The 8,332-nt window shown below is 47.0% G+C and overlaps 2 non-coding genes across 2 annotated transcripts; both read left to right on the plus strand.

The window, feature by feature from the left end:
• The first annotated feature begins 1,779 nt into the window (after nt 1-1,779).
• LOC126876685 (small subunit ribosomal RNA) lies at nt 1,780-3,702 on the plus strand. The gene has a single exon (XR_007694434.1). It is a non-coding gene; the product is annotated as a small subunit ribosomal RNA (ribosomal RNA).
• A 3,567-nt stretch (nt 3,703-7,269) lies between these two features.
• LOC126876675 (5.8S ribosomal RNA) lies at nt 7,270-7,424 on the plus strand. The gene has a single exon (XR_007694424.1). It is a non-coding gene; the product is annotated as a 5.8S ribosomal RNA (ribosomal RNA).
• The last annotated feature ends 908 nt before the right edge of the window (nt 7,425-8,332 follow it).

The following is an 8,332-nucleotide window of genomic DNA, read 5'->3' on the forward strand; positions in this document are numbered from 1 at the left end:
GACTTAGAAAAATTCCGAGGGCGAAAAAGTTTTTTCGAGTTTATTCGTTAAAAAGCGTTACAAGGTATGAATTTTTTTGCATAAATCGACGTAACTCGACGAAATACGTCGGGATTAATGGTTTATTTCCGTCCGAGAACGATTTTTAAAAACGGACCTATGCGGCCGGTCGTTCGTACTTAGAAAATTTTCGGACCGAACACTCTTTTTCGATTAATTCGTTAAAAAGCGTTATAACGTACGAATATTTTTCAAGAAATCGTTATAACTCGATAAAATACGTCGGGATTAAGCGTTTATATCGTCGGCAGACGGATATAAAAACGTTTGGACCGACACGACCGGTCGTTGGAACATAGAAAAATTCCGAGCCGGTACGTTGGGACTTAGAAAAATTCCGAGGGCGAAAAAGTTTTTTCGAGTTTATTCGTTAAAAAGCGTTACAAGGTATAAATTTTTTTACGGGAATCGTTCTATCTCTATTAAATACGTCGGGATTAAACATTTTTATCGATTTTTTCAAAAAATTAGCGTTCGTCGAACTGACACGACTGGGATATTTTTCTAATTTTTTCGTTAATTAACGTTACAAGGTATATATTTTTTTGCATATTTCTACTTATTTTAACGTATTGTAATTGATTATAAACTTATTTTTTGTCCGTATTCGATAAAAGAGTATGTTTACTGATGCAATTTTTCGGTGAAAAAAAAAATTAATTTTTTGGTAAAAATGCATTTCTATTATGTTAATAAAACGTCTGGTAATGTATTTCGATGGTTGGATATTGGCTTTGTATAGTAGTGATCGAGCGTTCGCGAGACTAAGTTCCAGCGTCCCTTCCGAACGGTACGTTGCTACGGAGGTTTTGCACCGTAAGCGCGCGGCCGCTAGCCCGGCCGGCGCCGGCCTTCCGGCTGGCGCTTTCGTATCTATAAGAGAGACGTCGAGCCGGACGGTTCGGTCGGAACAGCGTTGAGCGCGTGGCTATTCTACGGCCTCGGTTGAGAATTCAGTCACCGCTCCTCGAGTCTTAGTGTATTTTACGCTATTTCTCGACTGTTCCTCCGTTCTCGTTCTGGTTTTTTCTCTACACTGCTGCGCCGCGGGTCGCTGTCCTGGACGTAATGACCAAATATCGTGGCAAGGTTCCCCTGAGTCGGGAAGCTGGTGACCTGTGTGTACGTATTCTAACAAAAATTGTTAGATGCGTGTGTGCTTGTACTAACTGAGCATCGATTCATTCAAAAGAGTATAACCGTCTGCTTTCTATAAAAACTTCTGCTTTCGCAGAAGTATCCGATGAGGCGGTAGGAGCGTACTATCTTTGCGTAGTATGTCTTCTGCCGAAAATGTTCTACCGATTGAAAGAATATTCTTACGGTATGTCCAGCGCGACGCACTGGGATACGCGCTTGTTCGTTCAGCGTGAGGTGCGTATACGTGCTTTACCGCTAAGATATTCTAATAAGTCTTTTTACACGAAGACAGCATTATGGAAATGTTCCTTTAGAAGTACGATTCTAAACATTTTATATAAGACTATGAGAAAGAGAGAGAGAGAAGAGAGGAGGTGGAGTTGAGAATTACAAAGTGGCTGCGAGCGGCGTTCGAAGATTATTACTGAACTATGGGTGTATCTCGAACGTCGCTAGGAGATATATTTTATAGATATATCTATCTTAAGAACGAAAAGTCTCGTCGTACGGTGCTTACGTCCCACCTACGACACGAAGAGAACTTAAACGAAATTTATAAGAATTGTTATACGAATAAGATCCCTGGTTGATCCTGCCAGTAGTCATATGCTTGTCTCAAAGATTAAGCCATGCATGTCTCAGTACATGCCGCATTAAGGTGAAACCGCGAATGGCTCATTAAATCAGTTATGGTTTCTTAGATCATACCTACATTTACTTGGATAACTGTGGTAATTCTAGAGCTAATACATGCAAACAGATTCCGACCAGAGATGGTAGGAATGCTTTTATTAGATCAAAACCAATCGGTGGCGGATGGCTCGTCTGTCCGTCCATCGTTTGTTTTGGTGACTCTGAATAACTTTGTGCTGATCGCATGGTCATCTAGCACCGGCGACGCATCTTTCAAATGTCTGCCTTATCAACTGTCGATGGTAGGTTCTGCGCCTACCATGGTTGTAACGGGTAACGGGGAATCAGGGTTCGATTCCGGAGAGGGAGCCTGAGAAACAGCTACCACATCCAAGGAAGGCAGCAGGCGCGCAAATTACCCACTCCCGGCACGGGGAGGTAGTGACGAAAAATAACGATACGGGACTCATCCGAGGCCCCGTAATCGGAATGAGTACACTTTAAATCCTTTAACGAGGACCAATTGGAGGGCAAGTCTGGTGCCAGCAGCCGCGGTAATTCCAGCTCCAATAGCGTATATTAAAGTTGTTGCGGTTAAAAAGCTCGTAGTTGAATCTGTGTGTCACAGTGTCGGTTCACCGCTCGCGGTGTTTAACTGGCATTATGTGGTACGTCCTATCGGTGGGCTTAGCTCCTCGCGGGCGGTCCAACTAATATCCCATCGCGGTGCTCTTCACTGAGTGTCGAGGTGGGCCGATACGTTTACTTTGAACAAATTAGAGTGCTTAAAGCAGGCTACCTTCGCCTGAATACTGTGTGCATGGAATAATGGAATAGGACCTCGGTTCTATTTTGTTGGTTTTCGGAGCCCCGAGGTAATGATTAATAGGGACAGATGGGGGCATTCGTATTGCGACGTTAGAGGTGAAATTCTTGGATCGTCGCAAGACGGACAGAAGCGAAAGCATTTGCCAAAAATGTTTTCATTAATCAAGAACGAAAGTTAGAGGTTCGAAGGCGATCAGATACCGCCCTAGTTCTAACCATAAACGATGCCAGCCAGCGATCCGCCGAAGTTCCTCCGATGACTCGGCGGGCAGCTTCCGGGAAACCAAAGCTTTTGGGTTCCGGGGGAAGTATGGTTGCAAAGCTGAAACTTAAAGGAATTGACGGAAGGGCACCACCAGGAGTGGAGCCTGCGGCTTAATTTGACTCAACACGGGAAACCTCACCAGGCCCGGACACCGGAAGGATTGACAGATTGATAGCTCTTTCTTGATTCGGTGGGTGGTGGTGCATGGCCGTTCTTAGTTGGTGGAGCGATTTGTCTGGTTAATTCCGATAACGAACGAGACTCTAGCCTGCTAAATAGACGTAACTTATGGTATCTCGAAGGCCCCCGGCTTCGGTCGGTGGGTTTTTACTACCAACGTACAAACAAATCTTCTTAGAGGAACAGGCGGCTTCTAGCCGCACGAGATTGAGCAATAACAGGTCTGTGATGCCCTTAGATGTTCTGGGCCGCACGCGCGCTACACTGAAGGAATCAGCGTGTTTTCCCTGGCCGAAAGGCCCGGGTAACCCGCTGAACCTCCTTCGTGCTAGGGATTGGGGCTTGCAATTATTCCCCATGAACGAGGAATTCCCAGTAAGCGCGAGTCATAAGCTCGCGTTGATTACGTCCCTGCCCTTTGTACACACCGCCCGTCGCTACTACCGATTGAATGATTTAGTGAGGTCTTCGGACTGGTGCGCGGCCAATGTGATAAGCATTGCCGATGTTACCGGGAAGATGACCAAACTTGATCATTTAGAGGAAGTAAAAGTCGTAACAAGGTTTCCGTAGGTGAACCTGCGGAAGGATCATTAACGATACGATACCAAAAGAATTTGACTTGAACACATATAAAAACTATGAAATATATATCACAATGGTCGGTAAGGAGCCGTACTCCTCCTGTATCGACGAAAGTATATACGACGTATTAACAAGCTATATACTTTAACAAACGAAAACGCCAGGGAGCTTGGCAACCTCCGTTGGCACGAATAGAAATATTCTTAAGGAGGAGACGACCCTCCAGCTACGGAATTATACGAAGAGAAGGTGGCACTCTCTCTCGATCATCGGGATGAAGAGATATATATATACAAGTATAAAAACGAAATGCGAATGAAACTTATTCGAGGCGCCTGCGTGAGGTCGTAAACAGAAAGACCCGCCGTCTCCGAATAAAACATATAACATATAATATATATATATATGAAATTCTAATAAAAGGGAACTCTAGCTTCGAAAGAGCCAACAAAAGTTAAGGCTCGATATCAAACGAAAAAATTACGATGGAAACCAGGTGTAAAGAGAAATGCAGTCGTGGCGCCTGCGAGAGGCCGTACACAGAAAGACCCGCCGTCACGATCTCGTATTTCGTATTTGCATCGTGGAAACCGTACAAACGAAATATAAAAGTCCATGCAAACTAATAAGAAAATCTCTAAAGTGCCTCGTGTCGGAGTGATCATGCTCGCCTATTCTCTTCTATGTTTCGTGGTCTGTGTTGCGTTTGTTCTCCTCCTAGCAACGGGACATATCGAAGACTCCTCTTTGGGATCGAACGAAGCGTCTAGAACGAGTCGACGAGAGCGAAAGAACTTGTAGCGAGTCGCGCAGAGCGAAAGGATACCGATATACATCTTCGAAGGTTCTCTTCGAAGATCCATGGATACCTTCTGCGTCGACTTCTCTCGTCTCTTTCATCGAAACTCTCGTCGTTCTCGAAACGTGCTTCCTACCCAAAGGGCGTGTGCTCTTCGTATGTCGTTTCGTTCGAAATAACGAAACCACGTGTAACATACTCGTGGATCGGGTAACCTAGAACGAAGACGCATCGCGTGGATGTTGGCCCGCTATGCGACGATGACCGATGATGATGATGATGATGATGATATGATGATGATGTCGATGTCGACGACGACGACGATGAAGACGATGTGTAGCAACGATTCGTAACTAGTCTAGCCGAAGTTCGTTCAGAGGGGAACGCCGCCGGCTTCGAAGCCTCGATGTCGTGAGTCGGACACCCGTGCCGTCGCTAGAGTTTTTCAAACTCTGCTTCTGGATATTGGGACGAAAGACCGCTCGAGGACGACGACAGCCGTGCGTGCGTATCCCATCGAATTTTTTTTACACCACCTGAACGAGACTAAAGTTTCGTCTAGTTGATCGTCTACCGTCGCATAATGTATATTATATACCGTTCAGAGGGGACCGGCTGTCTATCCTCGTTGTCGTGAGTCGGACACCCGTGCCGTCGCTAGAGTTTTTCAAACTCTGCTTCTGGATATCGGGACGAAAGACCGCGCGAGGACGACGGATGCGAGTCCCATCGAATTTTTGACTTACACACTACCTGAACGAGACTTAAAGTTTCATATTATATACCGTTCAGAGGGGACCGGCTGTCTATCCTCGTTGTCGTGAGTCGGACACCCGTGCCGTCGCTAGAGTTTTTCAAACTCTGCTTCTGGATATCGGGACGAAAGACCGCGCGAGGACGACGGATGCGAGTCCCATCGAATTTTTGACTTACACACTACCTGAACGAGACTTAAAGTTTCATATTATATACCGTTCAGAGGGGACCGGCTGTCTATCCTCGTTGTCGTGAGTCGGACACCCGTGCCGTCGCTAGAGTTTTTCAAACTCTGCTTCTGGATATCGGGACGAAAGACCGCGCGAGGACGACGGATGCGAGTCCCATCGAATTTTTGACTTACACACTACCTGAACGAGACTTAAAGTTTCATATAATATACCGTTCAGAGGGGACCGGCTGTCTTTCCTCGTTGTCGTGAGTCGGACACCCGTGCCGTCGCTAGAGTTTTTCAAACTCTGCTTCTGGATATCGGGACGAAAGACCGCGCGAGGACGACGGATGCGAGTCCCATCGAATTTTTTATTTACACACTACCTGAACGAGACTTAAAGTTTCATCCAGTTTGTCGTCTATCATCGCATATATAATATACCGTTCAGAGGGGACCGGCTGTCTATCCTCGTTGTCGTGAGTCGGACACCCGTGCCGTCGCTAGAGTTTTTCAAACTCTGCTTCTGGATATCGGGACGAAAGACCGCGCGAGGACGACGGATGCGAGTCCCATCGAATTTTTGACTTACACACTACCTGAACGAGACTTAAAGTTTCATATTATATACCGTTCAGAGGGGACCGGCTGTCTTTCCTCGTTGTCGTGAGTCGGACACCCGTGCCGTCGCTAGAGTTTTTCAAACTCTGCTTCTGGATATCGGGACGAAAGACCGCGCGAGGACGACGGATGCGAGTCCCATCGAATTTTTGATTTACACACTACCTGAACGAGACTTAAAGTTTCATCCAGTTTGTCGTCTATCATCTCATATATAATATACCGTTCAGAGGGGACCGGCTGTCTATCCTCGTTGTCGTGAGTCGGACACCCGTGCCGTCGCTAGAGTTTTTCAAACTCTGCTTCTGGATGTTGGGACGAAAGACCGCGCGAGGACGATGGATGCGAGTCCCATCGAATTTTTGATTTACAAGACACACACTACCTGAACGAGACTAAAGTTTCATCGAGTTTATCGTCGCATAACCCGTTCGGAGGGGACCGGCTGTCTATCCTCGTTGTCGTGAGTCGGACACCCGTGCCGTCGCTAGAGTTTTTCAAACTCTGCTTCTGGATATCGGGACGAAAGACCGCGCGAGGACGATGGCTGCGAGTCCCATCGAATTTTTGTTTTTTTTTTTTTTTTTAAAGAAAAAACACCACCCGAACGGAGATGTGTTCTATCTTTCGTCGATTTTTCATGCTTTCAGTCGGTCGCGTGGTCGCCATCCGTTCGGAGGGGATCGCCGGCTTCGAAACCTCGATGTCGTGAGTCGGACACCCGTGCCGTCGCTAGAGTTTTTCAAACTCTGCTTCTGGATATTGGGACGAAAGACCGCTCGAGGCGGACGGCCGCGCGAATCCCATCGAATCTTTACTATCACCCGAACGATGGAGAGATGCACGCGCGCTGTTTCTTGAATAATTGGACGAGAGAGTAGAATCAAACACATATATAACATGGGCTAGCCACCGTGCTTACTCGTTCGCGAGATCGTGTGCTGTACAGAGGATTCAGAATCGGGTGTATATATCCCCGTCGTTTCCTGACGAACGGAGCTTCGATCTCGATGGTTGTTATATATCATAATGTACTTTACGCCCGGCCGGCGAACGCGCGTATCTTCGCGCGTTCGTCGTTTTCTTTTTTTTTCGAACGTTTTTGTGTCGTCAATCCTATGGCGACTTCTGCGCGTTCGATTCCCGTTGGTCGAACGTGACGGAACTCGGCTTCGCTAGAACCGAGAAGAGTACATTTGAGTATTGAACTGTTGTAAATTTATAAAAGATTACCCTGAACGGTGGATCACTTGGCTCGTGGGTCGATGAAGAACGCAGCTAATTGCGCGTCAACGTGTGAACTGCAGGACACATGAACATCGACATTTCGAACGCACATTGCGGTCCACGGATACAATTCCTGGACCACGCCTGGCTGAGGGTTGCTCACGTAAACCTAAGACTGCTTGCGTTGCGTATCGTTACTCTCCGTATCTGTCTCTCTCTGTCCCTTCTTGCCTTAACAACCCGCCGTCGTTCTTCTTTATATAAGAGAACGTTTCAGAGTCGGACGAAGGTACAAGAACGAGGATACGAATAAGAGCGGACGGAGAGAACATACGCGACGTACGAGCGATTGTTGGACGCTCGTCGGCGTTCGTCGCGGTCGTGCAGAGACCGTGCAAGTCGTACGCATGCTCGATATATAATCTATCGTGTTCACGGGAGACTACGAAACTCTACCTCTGTCTCTCTCTGTCCCTTCTTGCCTTGACAACCCGCCGTCGTTCTTCTTAAAAATTATAAGAGAACGTTTCAGAGTCGGACGAAGGTATACGAAGGGATACGAATAAGAGCGGAGAGAACCGGTCACGGACCTGCGTGAGTGCTCGCGGCGTCGTGAGTCGTCCTTACGAGGGCGACCGCCCGCTTATGCACCGCTTCGTGTATCGGTTATCGAACGTATATACTCGTAGTGTTCTCCTCGTGACCGATTTTTTTTTTCATATCAGGCGATATATGCTACGTTTGCCGGTGTTCGACGCACGAAGGTCCGCGCCCCCGACGTCGTCTTAAAAGAATATTATATTTGGCGAGACTGAGAGAGAAAGCAAATATGGGAACTCGGTCGAGAGAGGAGAGAAGAGAGAACCAAAAAAAAAAACCTAAACTCGATGGCGTGCGAAACTTTGCCATAATCTACCGTCTTTTCTTAAGACTCTCGTACAGCCCCAGGGATCGAATGCCCACTCCGTCTCTTCGCGAAAGCGACTGACAACAACGAGGACCGTCGCATCGATGGGTCGTCGTTGCGTTTTACACGCTCTGTGCTTTTTTACAAGCCCCGAAAGTA

Source organism: Bombus huntii, unplaced genomic scaffold (assembly GCF_024542735.1).
Source record: "Bombus huntii isolate Logan2020A unplaced genomic scaffold, iyBomHunt1.1 ctg00000090.1, whole genome shotgun sequence".
NCBI classification, from domain to species: Eukaryota; Metazoa; Arthropoda; class Insecta; order Hymenoptera; family Apidae; genus Bombus; species Bombus huntii.